Below are 17062 nucleotides of genomic sequence, written 5' to 3' on the forward strand. Positions count from 1 at the left end.
ACTTGGTCTCCGTTTAGGTGGTCTTGAATACGACACTGGCTTACTGTACACCAATCTAACTAACTGCACCATATGAACCTCACTTTATTGTCCGTCTGGAATAGGCCAAAAGGTAATGGTAAAAATAGCTGACATGAATGTAATTGGAAGGTTTCCATTCAGCCTCTGTAGCTGCCGTGTCCAGCCAGTCACAAAAGAACATACAGGTTTGGTCATGATTTTCTGTCTGCTTCAATTTTTTTAATTGAATGGATGAAATTCTGACATGAGTAGCAAACCAAGCAGGCTATTAATGACAACTGACACATTAACAAAACAAAATGTAAAATTCAAAAGGAATAATTTAAAAGTGAGAAATATTTATCTATAAATCTACAAAGAATTTGGGCTTTTGATTAAAACATATTAGGGTCTTTAGAGCCTTTTTAGTCAGCTGGATTAAAAAAGAGTTTTATTGCAAAAGACTAAAAATCACAAAATATCCCTCAGGGTAATATAATAACTTGAGAAAAAGACTTGAAAGCTGTTAAAATTCATGAATGTCTCAAATGCTGGGTGAGAGTAAAGGATTGTCACTTTGAAAAGAGAAATGGCATGTCGAGCTCAGTATACAGGACTGTGCCAAACGTGAAGTTGTCATAATATATTTGAAAGCGCACAATGGTCTTTTTAGACTGCAGAATTCTTTCAGCAGCTGGAATCTCTCCAGGTTCCTGCAGCCAACTGTAGTTGTCTTCCTTCCATTTAACATGAACTGAGACTTTTCCCAACTCTTTTTTTTTAAGCAATTAAAACACCGAGCAACATAAAGTACATCCCCTTAATTGCCTGAAACATTTTAGTTTGAGGGTAATGTTCTAAATATCAGGAAATATTTAAATTGTATTCAGCTGGCTAATTAACTTGAATGTATGAAAATCTCATTGACTCCAGTGTTGATGCAACAAACTAAAATATGCCTGACTTCAGTAGACCTTAGAACACTTTTCCACAAAAGCACGTCTGCAATGCCTCATTTTTTTCCTCCGCATCGAACAAACTTCATTTCCGCATCACTGACTCAATCAGCATTTTGTTTTGTTTCCACTGTCCAGAACATTTAACAGGAGGCCAGATTGATTAATGGCATTTCATTTTTCCCAGCATGTAACGTGAGAAACCCAAGAGTGTTCTGATGTATGTCCTCTAATTAGAGCGAGTCAGATAATGAGCCTCGTTTGGGCTCGGAAAACTAATAAAGGAAATCTAACACAGAGGTGATGCCCTGTGGCAATTATATAAGTTACCAGACAAGCAGTTTCTTTCCCAAGCGCTTCTGGGGGCGCTTCATCAGAAAAACATTGTTAAATGTCTTCATTACAAGAGATGAATTTGTCGGTTACAGTCCTCAATTGATCGAGATTGATCGGTCTGAAGACACTTGTACCAGCTGACGAAAGCCAGCCGGTAGTTCTTACTCATTGCAAGCTTGTTAAATAATTAAACAATGACTAACATCTATTCCTCTAAAAAAATGTAACCTTATTACAGGTGTAATTTCTGTTGTGGACATCTGTCACCTTAATAGTTTGATAGTTTAGTTAAACCTTTAATTGTTCATTTACTAATTTAGTTTGTTGACAGTTTGACCTTATTCATTGCATGTAAATTGTGCAAACATGAGCAAACAGATAGATGATGACATTTTTGTTTCCATAAATCCTACTAAAAGTTTATTTAAGTTGGCAGTTGAGTTTATGTCAACTCACCACAACCTGAGTTCGGTTCTGTTTAGTTCATGTCGGCCTATATTTTGTTACTCAAATTTTTGGGTGAATAAAACTCTGAAAATCCACCTGTCACTCCTTCTGCCTTCCGGCTCGGTCCCTCACAAGCAGCATGTGATTTAAGGGACATGGAAAATTCGCACCTTAAAGGAATGTAGCGGCAATCTCCCATTCGTAGATGCAAAGGATCTGCCTGTCAGAAATGGCAGAAAAAGCATTTGTCAACGCTCCATAGGCATTTGTCATTCAATCATCATTCAGTCTGAGATTGTGTGCCTGTTAGCCATTTTGGAAGGGAGGTAGTGACTGATGTATCCATTGTGTTATTGTCATTTTTAGTTGACGCAGCTGCCCGATCAGTTGCTAGGAGCAGTTAGCATTTCTCATGTCGATCAAATAAATATGCCAGTTGTATGTTCCTGTTCAGTGAGTGCGTGGAGTGTGCGTGGCTGAGCAGGGTGGAGAGACAAAATGGACAGCTTAGGAGAAAGAGAGAGAAAGAACAGCTGAGAGAGAGCGCATTAAAAGGAAAAAAAAAAAACCAGGAGGAAAGTGCAGCTTAATGCTGCAAAATTAATGTTCACGAGCAAGGGACATGGTTAGTGTTTAAATGACTTTTTTATCAATACTTAATGCTATGTGGTAGAGCAGGAGATACATATGCATTGAAATAATATTGAAAATAAAGACCTGTATGGTCTTTTCTGTCAAGTGGAAGTACCTCCACTTGCTCAGCTTCATGATGATCAACAGAAGTCAGAGCTCTGAGGAAATGCCAGGTGCAAAACCAACACATGACAACATATTTATTCCTCTTGCCTTCTCATAGAAGTGCAGTTGACTAACTCATATACCCGACACATTGTTTTTAACAATTAAAGCAGTTTTTGTGTAAACTAAAAGATAAACTACTGGAATAAACAGTTAAAAGAAAAAAAACATTTCAAAAGAATGGTTATAGTATACATGGTCTGTTGTGAATGCTTGGGGATTGGCCTTATTTGCACAGTTACAAGAGGTCTTGGTCAGGAAACGATGATGACCAATTCTGTTATTATTCTGGTAAAGACAGTATGTGGCAATATCACAGGACAGGAGACAGGTGTGACACACCTACTGTAAAGCCTTGAAGGATTACCATCACAGCCAAAGCCGTTCTGATATATACTGTGTGACACCAACAAAAAGTCCAGGACATATTGAGTTTTGGGGAAGGTGATGTTAAAGCATGCTGAACTGATTGCTGCAGGGCTCACTGTTGCTCAGCCGATGGCAGCGAGGGACAACATAATCCTCTCAGTGTTGAATGACTCAGTATATACTTCTAAATGTGTTTGAGTCATAAAAAATAATGGATACAATGTACAGTCTTCTGTGGTGTTCAATTTGTTTTGCTCTAGGGCACAATATGCTGGAGAAATGCTGACTTCTCCCAGCAACATTTTGTTTTGTTCATCCTCAGAGCAATCACAGTAGTTCCATAATTTCTCCACATCTGTTCCTTGTGCTGGAAAACAATATGAAAGTCCCTGGGAGAGGGATCACTTCGGTGGGGAGTTTTGAAGAATATGAGAAGTCTACAAAGCTCATTGACACAGGAATGTAACATGGTGGGAATGGGGTCAAATCAATCCCATCTTACATCATGTTTGTCCAGAAGAAAAAGTGTGTTTTTGGTTTCGAACAATGGTCATATGTACTGAGAGTTGTAGGGCATCTGTACATTGTGGCACAACTTTCCCCATTGGTAAGCTCTATGAGATGTGCAGGGGTAAAATGAGTCAGAAAGAAGTGAGCTTACCAAATCTCTGTAGCCCGCTTCTCATATTGACTTGAGGCTAGGGGCTCGAGGCTACTTCAGCCACTACTTGCATAACATACCCGAGTCATTAAAGTTAAGTGAATCAAGATGAGTTGCATTGTGAGTAAAGTAGGTGCTAGGTTTTGACAATGATGAAGAATTTGTAGAATAAAAAAACGAGATCTCTGGTTCCACAACAACGATTATAATACTTCTTTTTCTACCTGTCTATTGCAAGTCTTTTACGAGTGCAATTCTAAATCAGTGGAGTACTATTTTAATACAGAAAAATGTTTACATTAATCTTTGAACGCTTGGAACTAGGTTTATTTCAGTAAAGCTCCAAAGACTGTCAGCTCTTAAAGTGCTCATATTTTGCTCATTTTCGGGTTCATAATTGTATTTAGAGGTTGTACCAGAATAGGTTTACATGGTTTAATTTTCAAAAAACACCATATTTTTGTTGTACTGCACATTGCTGCAGCTCCTCTTTTCACCCTGTGTGTTGAGCTCTCTTCCATCTTTGTTGGGAGTCGCACATGCGCAGTAACTAGGTAAGGACTACTAGCTAATCAGAAGTAGAATATGAGGGCGTGCCATGCAAGCAGATAGGCGAGCATTATAACCAGTGTTACAAAGTGACACACGTTCGTCCCGGAAGTAAAGGCTGGACTACAGTAGAGCTGTTTGGAGCAGTTTGTGAACAGTGTTTTCTGTTGGAGATGGTAAGTCCCTTTGGGGTGGACTTTGGGCTTTTTCACTTTGTAAACCTATTAAATGCGCAAAAAATATATATAACACAATAAAGGAAAGGGAAAAAGTCAAAAAGCATAATATGAGCACTTTAAAGCTGCATTCATTATTTGTTGACCACTAGTGGGCAGAAAAACATCAAAACACGCGTACAGTGATCCCTATAAAGGCTTATAAGGCTGTTTACCACACAGAGCTACAATAGCAGCATCCCATTTCAGCAGTTTAGGGTTCATATTTTGGCAACAGCTGGATTGTAAAGAACCTTATAAGTGATCAGTCGAATCTTGAATTTGTTTCAGGACAGATGTGGGCAGATGATTCTTCCCGCCACATTCAGCAGCAGTTTCTTCATCGACAGTAACCTTTTTTTTAACCCGTTTGACCATAGAGTTGTTACAATAGTCCAGCCCTGATGAGACAATCAGACAAAAGAATAAATAATTGATTAAAGAACACAACAGACTGTGAATAGGAAATGCTATTAAGCTGTTGAGAAAAAAAGAAACCTCGTCAGTTTTGTTTGTGTTTTTTTCTTGACACAATAATCTCTACTCTGTCGTACCTCTAAATACCTTTTGTACCACATGTGCTTACCTCGACTACATTTTAATTACACATGAATTTGATTAGATTGAGTTAAGTTTAAAACGTTGGCTCACATTTCACCCCCTCTAGCTAAAATTATGGATGTACAGTATGACCATAGTCTGTTTTCTTGCAGTTAGATGCATGACTACCAGTACATCTCATGTCATCACCATATAATATTTCCTGCAAAGGCTTATGGATTAAGTACCTAATACTTCTAATTATACAATTTATAATCTACCACAAAGATAGAATAACATTGTTTTGAATGACTCCTCAAATGAGACAACTAATGCAATCACTAGACAATGAATATGACTCTAAGCTGGCATAAGAACACATTCATGAATTAAACAAATAACAATGGAGTATTGTACAACAGAGGAAATGAATTACATGCAATGTATTCATGTTGAACTAATAAAGACTCTAGTTATAATTTAATAATGATGTTATTAGAGTGATTAAACCTCATTACCATTAAAAGTCATCACTAAGTGTCTGGTGAATTCCATTATAATTAACTGTCCAAGATATTGCTACGTCTCCCAGTGACACAGTCACAGTGTAAACAGAACAGGAGCTCACAGATCGGCTGCTAGGAGACCCAGACATTTAGGGTACAAGCTGAAGGTTGAACAACACACAGAGAGCTGCACAGCCTTTGTGTTAATAGCACAGAAATAAAGAAAAACACATCACCATTTTTTTATCCGTGGAAGGAGCCTACACATACAAAAGCGAGCAACACGCTGTGGTTTTGTTTCGCTGTTGCCAGGCAACTACAGAATAGCTGACGATCTGCTGTCAGTCACACGGCCAGCTGTTGTTTATTGAGCTTGGTTGGTTTGAGTCGGCTACACACGTATTATCTAAAATAGGAGAATGGGTACAAAACTGCTTTTATTTGCTTCCAAGCTGCGGTGGTTCCCCCAGAAGGCCCATCTCCGCATTGATACATCTGGCGAACAGAGGAAAGAAAAACAAAAACAATGAGCAAAATTTGTTTCAACTCGGGGTGCTCAAGGCACTCTTCCAAAAATGCAAGGTGGCTAAAGCAGAGAAATATTAGATGCAGCAAAACCAGGGGGCAAACGCAGTGTTTATGGGGCCTCAGGAAAAATATATTCTCCTCATCCCTCCTTGCCCTCTACTGTCACCCTATACTTTACCTACTTTGATTGCAGGTGTTCACCAAGCTCTGCTGTGCTGCAAAGGTTCGACAATCTATCTTATATTTCATAGTAAGAAGAAACATACAGTATATGCTCAGGGAAGACAGCATAATAAAGGCTTCTTACTCTGTCGTTGACTGCAATTGATGCACATGTTTTTCTTGTTTATCTTCAGCATGACTTCAAATGCTGACTGGACTAGTAAATGTGTTTTGTCACGATCATGGTCATGAGTCAGAGGAAACAGGAGTCTCCATCATAATGATCATCATCATCATCATAATCAACATCAACGCTAATGTTACTGAACTAACAACATGTCTTGTTCCAGCAGCAGGCTGCTCTTTAACTGACTGTAGAGAAAGGAAAAAGCCTTTATATTAACTTACATTCCTGCTCTCCATATTGTAAGGTGTATTGAACATTACAACCTCTAGGGGCATCTGTCATGACGGAAGAAGTTTAATCTTGTCCTTTTCTATGCCACAGTCGTGTAATTGTTACAAGAAGCTCAGTCAAATACAACATCTGCTTCTTGTGAATACATGTAAATGCCAATTAATTTTTTTTTACGGAGCCCCCTTTGTGAGTTCCAGGCAGTTGTCCTTAAGTGTGCCTGTGTGTCACTCACATAATATACCAAAGTGTCACTCTCGCTCTTTACAGCCTTTAGCAGCTCTATTGCTAAAAACGTGTCTCGTATTATCAGTTCCGGGCTGAAGAACTGCAGGGAAATACAAAGTAATGGCTGTGCACTAAAAGGCTCCAGACCATTAGCGACCAAAGAGGCATTAAAGTGTTAGAGCACAGTAGCTGACAGGTAACTCAGCCTAGAGAGACTCTGACCTCAGTTCCTAAATTCAGCTACATTGCAGCATGCCGTACACTTTCCCATTAGGCCGTAAAGTGGTTATCCAAATGTACAGGGGGCTGTGGAGGTGTATCTCTGCCGTGTCTTGTGTAAAACCATCTTACCACCCACGAACTTGTGAGAAGATTGCTGCATTTGGGATGTTCTGTTCTGTCAAAATGAGTTCATCTAGTAGCAAAGTGATTTATTCCACCATGTCAAAGAGAGCTCAAAATCATGATGATGAGTGAAGAGAACAGGCTGTTGAAATTATATTACTACGCTGTAGAAGTTGTTTGCTCACTCAAATTGTCTTCCGCTTTACTCTGTTTTCAGCCCAGGTTGTCAGCAGAAAAGTGCTGGAATATATCTGCTTTAGATTTTGCAGAATGAATAATTAAAACCCGAGCTTTACATGTCAGGAGAGGGTGATGTGTACATCCACTTTGAACAAGCTGCGGAGGAAATGAATAAATACATAAATTGTGCGTGTCTGTGTGTGTTTGCGCAGCATGCAAGCAAGGAAGCCACAGAATTGAAATTACACAGGGGGATGAAAGCGAGAGGTAATTTTAACATAAAGCATGAACTGTCAGAAAAGCTTTTTAACTTTTCAACAGTGCAGCCAGTTTAGGCGGAGCATTTGGGAAATTACAGATCCAGCCTATTGTAACAGAGACCACAAACAAACTCTTGAGTGAGGTGGTTTTCGTTGACAACTTCCCAAATTCCATTTGGTAGCATTTTAACACCAACATTAAGATGATTCACTTCTATAGCAGCATGTAAACGTGATTGATTTAGTGACAATGAGGTAATGCAAGTTTCTGTTAATATAAAACCAGTTTCAGAGTTCAAAGTTTAAAAATGATACTACTGAATGAAATGCCAGTGGCGTATGGGACAGGCATTAGCACCCCAGACTGATATGTTTATACTGCTTTAACTCAGAAGCAGTGGTAGTTTTAAGAGAGCAGCTCCACTAAAAAAGAGCTGACACACACTGACATGGATCAAGATTACAAGAGCTTCTGTTTCACACATGCAACCAGAAAACGTCTGTGTGTATGTGTGTATGTGAGTTTGTGTAAATACGCAGCCATGTCTGTCAGTCTGTGTGCGCTGATGCTATTTGTTGCAGTCATTCAGCTCAGCAGCAGATAGCTCTGTGTTTGCTTCTTCGTGGCAACTTCTCCTCTCTAATTGGTTCAACTTTGTTGTAGAAGGCAGCCTGTTCTCTCTGTCTATAGGGCAGTATAGACAGAGAGTAAAGAGGAAACAACTTGCACCGTGACGACTTTCCCTTTGAGTTTCTAAACTCAAACATGTTAAAGTTTAAGGACTGTCTGGGGGTTCTGATTTTCTCTGATCTATGAATTAAGTTTCTGTAAAATTAGCAGTAGCAATAGTTGAATAGAAAAAGAGATCAGAAACTCAAACTCCATCAGCAGACATCACATGAAAGACATCACAGTTTTTAAAGTTTGATTGATGACCAGTAAGTTCTGGGATTGATTACTTCATGTCTGCCATGATAACTACGATACATAAAACACTGCAAGTTATACTAATTATTGGATCAATTGACTCCATGATCAATACAGACTGCAAAATAATATAAACCATAGACAGTACCAAGACTGTCTACAGCCATGCTAGCGCTTCTGTGAGCCTGTACTTAGGCATAGAGGTGCTAACATCAGCATATTTGCTAACAATGACAAAACTAACATGCAGATGTTTGGCATTTCTGTTGTTTACCATGTTCATCATCTTAGTTTAGCATGTTAGCATGCTAACATTTGTACGAAAACTGGCTGATGGGAATGTTATTAGTTTGGGAGGTATTTGGTCATGAACCAAAGTATTGAACAAATTGAAGGTTGGACCTCATGATGGTGCTAGGGGGGGACATAACTGTACCACATTTCCATTGGAAGTCCAGTCCAATAGATATTTCACTCAAAACCACAAATATTGACCTCATGGTGGCACTAGAGGAGAAGGAGCTCACATCTTTGTGTCAATCCAGATGTCATAGGATAAGTAAAAAGTTTGAAGTGAGGGGATCACTCACACCACAGTCATTAGGATTATACTCTGGAGACCATGGATGTGTGTACAAAGATGTATGGCAATCCATCCAGTAGTCGTTGAGATATTTTAGTCTGGAACCAAGTAGTGGATCGATAGACCAACATTGACATTCCTAGAGCCTGGCTAAAAACTATTTCCCTTTTCATTACCCAGGGAATTCTGTGTTGAAGACTGTATAGTATGTCACTTGACAAAATCGGAAAAAAGATTTGACGTCACTATTCAGGTCAAGCATTATGCATGATGCTATTACTGCTAGACTCATGGCTTTTGCTTGCTCATTACTATAGGATAAACCAATTTGCAGTAGCAAATTTAGCACAAACAGCAAGTCTAACAAACTTTGGCCATTGTCTCTATGGATTATGATAATGTACTTACCAAGTGAATTGGTGAGACATTGCTCAAAAGAAAAAATTGACTTAGTGAGTACAATCTGCGTGGAAATCTGAATGATCCTCTAAACACACTCATGGCGCATGATATGGGTGGGACATGAAAGTGGAATTGCAATCAATGTGAAGTTATTTTAAATTAATTCACTTAAAGCAACACTAGAGAACTTTTCCCGCTTCAGTCCCCCTACAGGTTGGAAGCAGAATTGTCCATTACATTACATTATGCAAGTTTGCCAGATCAGGTAGCGGTTATGTAGTCCGAATGAACTGGACAATGTAATGTAATGGACAATTCTGCTTCCAAACTGTAGGGGGACTGAAGCGGGAAAAGTTCTCTAGTGTTGCTTTAAGTGCAATTACAGGTGTAACAAAAATCAACCAACAGGTTGTTTTTTATGATCATGGGTATGTTCAGCGATGCTGAAAAAAACCCTCCATTCATACTTCCTGTGATACTTCCTAAAAAACTTGCAATAACCGATTTTTGGTGGGGAGGTAACGTGGGGGCAGCAGAAAACAAGCTGTTAACACAGCATTGCCATATCATCACTTTGATGTTGCTGTTGCTATGGTGAATTTGTTAGCAGACAGTTACGTATTTACACATCCAGCAGTTCCAGAGCAACGTAATCTGTCAATTGGAGTCATATTTCTGCTGACCTTTTTCTTAGCTCTGTTTTTGTTCTCTGCAGTGTTAATTATGATTTGGACTTAGTTTGACGAAAACATATATTAGTTTTGGCCAAATGTTCGTGATTCAATTTCCTTTGTTAGTTTAGTCTAGTTTTTAGCAAATCCATTTTTAATTTGTATATCTTGTAATCATTCTGAGGCTACAGCTGTCCCCATCTTTGTTATGTACAGTTACCATGGTTTCAGGAGCTGTTGTCGTCTACAGCGAGGTTGGTGGAAAAGGCACCGTTACTTGTTCACACAGTGTTCGTGTTCCTCTGCTCGGCAGTAATCCAACAGACTGACTCGCCTCAGTAAATCCAGCTGTCATTTCTAAATCATGGCTGTTTGAGCAGAACCAGAACTGCTCACTCTGGTGTTTCTGCTCACCTAGCATTACCACAGCTACCTGTGCAGAGCAGCTGCTCATTCAGAAGCTGGATTCACTCCCTAAAATACTCATCGTCTCGGATAAGCTTGAGAGGAGAAGCTAAAACGTTGGATAATGTAACAATATTTCTTTAGGAACATCTACAGGAAGATTTAGATGTTTGAGCTTCTATTCCAGGAACTTTTTTCATTTCTTCTGATAGCAACATGAAAGGTTGCCGACTAAGAGTAACGTTACATCCACAACACTTGATAATGTTACATTAACTTACCTTTGTATAAGTGAAGCTCCGGCCTGCATGTTTTTGCAGTTTGTTCCAGCTGTTTTGTTGCCAGTTCTTGTCTAATTCTCGATAAATTGAAAAGGGAATTCAGTTCATAAATCTGTTTCTTCCAAGTCTGTAAGATAACTATTAGACTTGAAGACGAATTAGACAGTTATTAGTTTGTCTGTAATTTGTCAAGTAAGAATTTCACCGCAAATGACTTACCATATTTCACCTAACACAGAGATCATGTGAAAATATTAGTCCCATGCGAATCAGCGTTTTTAGTTTTCTCCGCGCTTTTTTTCTGCCTCTTTCCTGATCAAGAATTATGGAGGCTATGTTAGCAGTTATAAATGACAGCAGTTAGAAAATGAGCATTTTGGGAAAATTCAGGTGGCTCACCTTGCTACACAGCATGGAGACCCATTCAGAAGAGCAAAAGGATGATCACATGCATGGCAGCATGCGGTAAGGTTTCGTGAAATTAAGCAAAGCCTTGACAACATATCCGGTGGATAATGTCAGTAAATTTGAGTAAAACACAGACCTCACTTATCCCGTGTGAATGTGCCACACGAAACACAAAAATGTGGGTGGGGGGGCACATCACATGAGGTCTCCTGTCTGTGCGAATAGTGCTTGTTTTCATACTTAAAAAAGAAAAAAGGCCTTAATATCTTTCATCATAGGTTTCGTTTAGGGCTGGGCAATATATCAATATCGTGATATACGACTAAATATCGTCTTAGATTTTGGATTTTGTAATATCGTAACATGGCATAAGTGTTTCCTGGTTTTAAAGGCTGCATTACAGTAAAGTGATGTCATTTTTTTTTAACTTACCAGACTGTTCTAGCTGTTCTATTACTGGCCTTGAACCCCTTAGGCATTATATCCACATTATTGATGATTATTTATCTAAAATCTAAGTGTGAAGATATTTTGTTAAAGCACCAATTGAAAACCCTAGAATATCATCACAATATCGATATTGAGATTTGGTCAAGAATATCGTGATATCTGATTTTCTTCATATCGCCCAGCCCTAGTTTCATTGCCAAAATTAACCCAACTAAAAGAAAAATATCTGACTCTTCAGCTGCTATATGCTCCACTATGTTAATCAGCTAGTCTGCAGTTTGGTGCTGAGCAGATAGTGTGCAGTGGATTTTTGTAGAACAGCTGCCTGCTGCGGCCGAAAGCAGTAAGAAATAACCAGCAAAACAGTGAAGTTGTTGGCTGAACAGCTAATCAATGAGCTGAAACTCAGATTTGCTTGCTAATTCTCTGTACATTCATCACATTTCTTATTATAAAAGAAATATTGATTATAGCCGCTTTAAAGCACTACAGTTTAAAGTGCTAATATTATGCTTTTTGGCTTTTCCCCTTTCCTTTATTGTGTTATATATCTTTTTTGTGCATGTAATAGGTTTACAAAGTGAAAAAGCCCAAAGTTCAGCCCAAAGGGATTTACCATCTCCAACAGAAAACACTGTTCACAAACTGCTCCAAACAGCTCTACTGTAGTCCAGCCTTTACTTCCGTGACAAACGTGCGTCACTTTGTAACACACGTTATAATGCTTAGCTAGCTGCTAGCGTGGCACGCCCTCATACTCTGCTTCTGACTGGCTAGTAGTGCTGACCTAGGTACTGCGCATGTGCAACTCCCAACAAAGATGGTACAGAAGTGAGATGCCTCACTCGGTAGCTAAAATAGAGAGCTCAACACACAGGGTGAAAAGAGGAGCTGCAGCAATGTGCAGCACAACAAAAATATGGTGTTTTTTTGAAAATGAAACCATGTAAACCCATTCTGATATAACCTCTAAATACAATTATGAACCTGAAAATGAGCATAATATGAGCACTTTAAGGCTGATTTACAGTGGAACGCAGGCTTTGCACAGAGTCTACGCCGTGGCCTACACAAGTGGTCTACATCGTTGTGAGTATTTATACTTGTGCTCTGATGTGTCTGCGCCGCTCTGCAGTTACAATGACCAAACCCTAGTTGGCGGTGGGGTTTCTATGTCACTGTGTTGAGTTTTTCGTGTAGTTCACACAATGGCAACTAAAACTGAGCAGATCATGTTTGAGTTGGAGCTAATAAATGTTGAATCACTGCAACGCAGAAAAGAGAGAAGAGGTCATGGTCTGTATGACCATTGAAACAAATGAGGCAGAAGGAGGGTGAATTTTCTGTGCTTTCCCGGCCACTAAGAGACATGGACCAGTGGACCAATCTCAGTTGTTGCGGTCTGCTTTGCTGAGACATGTAGTTACGTTTCCAGGGAGACGCACATCAGGCTACGGTGTATGGTACATACATACTGTATGCCGTGCCTACGATGCAGATTCAACAGAGAAGTATAAGCCAGCCTTTAGTCTACAGTTTCCTCTCCTGATGCTCGGATGGATGCTCCACGCTATATAAGAACATTTTAGTTCACACCTTTAACAACTCCCAGTAGATTTTCTTTTATTTAACCTACTCTTTGACGCACTTTCAAAGAGCTTATTGCTGACAGCAAAAAACGACAACATGACACCTCATATAAAGCGGCTCCACCCAATTTAGAAGCTGTTATTTCTGATTCTTTTTAATTCCACCTAGTTTGAGGAGGCCTCTGGTGTACAACAAAGTCAAGGCCAGGGGACTGTCTCTAACAACGTAGCAGACCTGTCACTCACTCCATGCATCTGCATGGTTCCCTTCACCCAGGGGCCCACCTCCTTCCATTAGGTTGAGTAAATGAGGTGCCAATCAGGCAGTTGAGGTTTTGATTCCACACAGAGTACAATAAGCGCCCCTGTCTGTTTTCTGGTTATGGTGAAATCTTGTTGGAGACAGGCAGGGGTATTCACTTCACACTTACCGGTAATGCATTGTGGGAGCAACAAACAGAAGCACTCACAGTTGTTGGAGGCAGGGATTTGGGTGTCCCTGGTTATTTTCAGGGTGTAAGGGCTGCAAAACTGAGAGAGTAGATATACAAAAGAGTAAAGAATAGGGGGAGAGAGAAAGGCCTTAGCTACTAAATGTCCCACACAAAGTGTATTGAAAATATTAACCAAATTTCCAGTAAATTGGCAAAAGAAAGTGTATTATTATTATTATTGATGGGCTCAGTTGGTGGCGCTAATACTGCAGTCAGGTGTCTTTAAACCATTTGCAGAAGAAGAGAGAGCCACAAAGTCATATCTAAAAGAGCACCAGTCAAACCTTAGTTAGAAATTTTGCCGGATGTCACTCTTTTCGGATGTCCATTTTGGGATGTCCCGTTACCTCCCGCTTTCTTTGTGTTGTAATTTTAAACTCGAAACGGTCGATTTATGAAGACTATGGTCAACTGCTCCTCAGATCTCTGCAGGATAAATCCAGACAGCTAGCTAGACTATCTTTTAAATTTGAGTTTTCTGTTGCTCAACTAAAACAACCTTTGAATGTATACATGTTCCACCCAAACAAGTTCCTTTACCGAGGCTATTTGGCAGCGGCACCGTGGCTCCGTCCAGTGCTTAGCACTGCCCAAGACGATTGTGATTGGTTTAAAGAAATGCCAATAAACCACTTTTTTTTCCATCCCTGATTGCTGTGTGGACTTGCCAGACCCTCCTTTACAGCGCTGTGGAGGAAGGTCTGGCAATGCGAGACTAGTCAAACCTCAATGTGGGTGCGCACGGCACAGCATATCACTGGGTGTGAGCTGCCCAGCCTGCGGATCCATTTTGTTATTTACTTATTTTATTATATTTTAATATGTCCCTTACATTTAGTACTTACTTTTTTCCTGTTCTTCATTTCACACGTTTGTACTTACTTACGTTTGTGTAAACAGTGTAACAATTAACATCTTGTTTTGTTTTAATTGATACTCCAACTGTTCCATTTCAGCCAAGGCAGTTGGAGAGAGTTTTTTGTGCGTAAATTGAAAAATGCACATAAAAACAGTTGATAGTAGTGCACTTATTGTCTAATAGCATGCAAAGCATTAAGGTTGAAAATAAAGAGGATAATGGAAGTCAGACCAGAGACCCAGGCATTGGACACTGTTCCAGACTGGCCTCTTCTCTGCTGTGCAGTTAGTCATGTGGAGCCACTGATATCTCGCCTGAGTTTCCTTTGCCTCTCTTCTCCTTCCTCAGGAAACATGGCAGACATGAGACAGACATTCTAACTATAAAGAAAGCCCTTGATGGCCAGACAAGGACTTGTTACAAATATTGTGCAAATATTGCATCAACCCGTGTGCCCTTGTTTTGTTATACGGCTAAATTCCAGCAAGTACAATAATAACTTAAATCCCCTGGCCACTTAACATGAGGGATTGTAAGATAATCTCATGTCAAAATGCAAGACAAAACTTTATAGCAATGTGACAGAGGGAAATCATGCGAGGTAGTGGGACGTGCTATGGACTGGCCTCTGGCCTGCTTGGGTCTTAATTCATGAAAAGCCCTGCTGAGCTCTTCCCTTCCACAAGTGGCTGTGGGTGCCCGCCGAGTGTACAAGAGCAACAATGATTAATGTGGTTATAAAACCAGTCGGCCGAATTTTAAGTGTTACACTAGATCATCTAGTGAGGGAGCTCCACAATGTGCACTGGAGCGACACGAAACCGGGAGCTGTGAGAAGTGCATCGGAAACAAATGTCTCATCAAACTTTGATGCACCTCCCGCTTAACAAAAAAAAAAAAAACCTCTCTGTAGTCAGACACGGCAATGAAAATCCTTTGCTCTCCATCATAAAATGAAGCTTTACTTCTGCCGGTTTCACATTAGAGGTTTGATTGGTATTTTCATTTTAAAGGGACAATAAGTAAGAGTTTGACACACAATATATTTGCGGGGGTAGATAGGGTTGTGGATTACTCACTCCCAATGGCTGAGATCTGGAGGCTAAAATAGCAAACAAAAAGGCAACAAAGCAAATTCATAAGCTGTAAAGGCAGATGCTTGATTATATATTGATTTGTGGGTGATTTGGACCTTGAGTCTTTAATAAAAGTTTTTGATTGATTGTTTGATTGATAGTACACTGAAACCAGAGTATCACTTCTTCTGGCTGCACTGGATTTACATTCTGATGGGCTGGAAATCCCACTTAGTGGCCACATGAGACTGTAGACATGCTGCAAATGGCTGCAGGTTGGACTTGAACCCTGAGCCGCTGCCCTCGAGGACTGAACCTCTGTACACGGGTGCCTGCTCTACCAGGTGAGCTACCCAGGCACCTGCCTGTTTTAATTCTTGTGTGATATCCCCATCCATTGTCCAAATTCAGCCCGGGTGGTGACAATGACTGTGTTGTTTGGAGCACTAGTTGTGCATGTCCTCAAAATGTAATGCTACATGTGGCCGGGTTAAAAAAAAAAAAAAGAATGCCAAATATCCATGCAATGTAAATAAGTTTATGAATGGAAGAGACAGTGAAATTCCGCAGCTGCTTTGGACACACTAACAGAGCATGTTTGCCATTACCCATATCTATAAAATGATATTTAGGTGGCCGGTTAGCTCAGTTTGCAGGCACACATATATACTGTAGAGGTTTATTCCTCGACGCAGAAGGTCCAGGGATTGAGTCCGACCTGTGACTCCTGCATATTCCCCCTCTCTCCCCCCTTTCATGTTTGAGCTGTCCTATCGTGAAAGGCGTAAATACCCACAAAAAAATAAAAATAATAATAACTAATAAAGGAATACGCCACCTTTTATTGAAATAGGGCTTATCACGGTCTACCCTTGCTGTAGATAGGTGGGCCAACGCATTTTGTGTCTCATTGCAAGTAATTAGGTTGTTTTTTTGTCTTTTGTTGGCTCACTTTTACTCACAACATGCTAACCAGCAACACAGGATTCCACTACGCTAAGCTAACTAGCGGCGGCGCTGCCGGTATTGCACCGGACTAAAACGATGCATGCACATAAAATGCGTTGGCCCACCTATCTACAGCTAGGGGAGAACGTGATAAGCCCTATTTCAACAAACAGTGGCGTATCCTTTTAAAAAAAAAAGATGATTTAGGCTTAGCTAAAGCATCTATAGTCAGTATTTATATAGTGACAATGTATCAAATCACAGTGAAAACAATATAAAAGGGACTGCTCGTCAGAGCTGTATAGTAACGAAGTAGAACTACTTCACTACTGTACTTAAGTACTAAAAGGCTGTATCTGTACTCTACTGGAGTATTATTTTTTTCTCCTACTTCCACTTTTACTTGAGTACATATTTTCGATGAATGAAATACTTTTACTCCGATAGATTTTTTTATGTGCTGCATAGTTACT

The sequence above is a fragment of the Perca flavescens genome, chromosome 7, assembly GCF_004354835.1.
Source record: "Perca flavescens isolate YP-PL-M2 chromosome 7, PFLA_1.0, whole genome shotgun sequence".
NCBI classification, from domain to species: domain Eukaryota; kingdom Metazoa; phylum Chordata; class Actinopteri; order Perciformes; family Percidae; genus Perca; species Perca flavescens.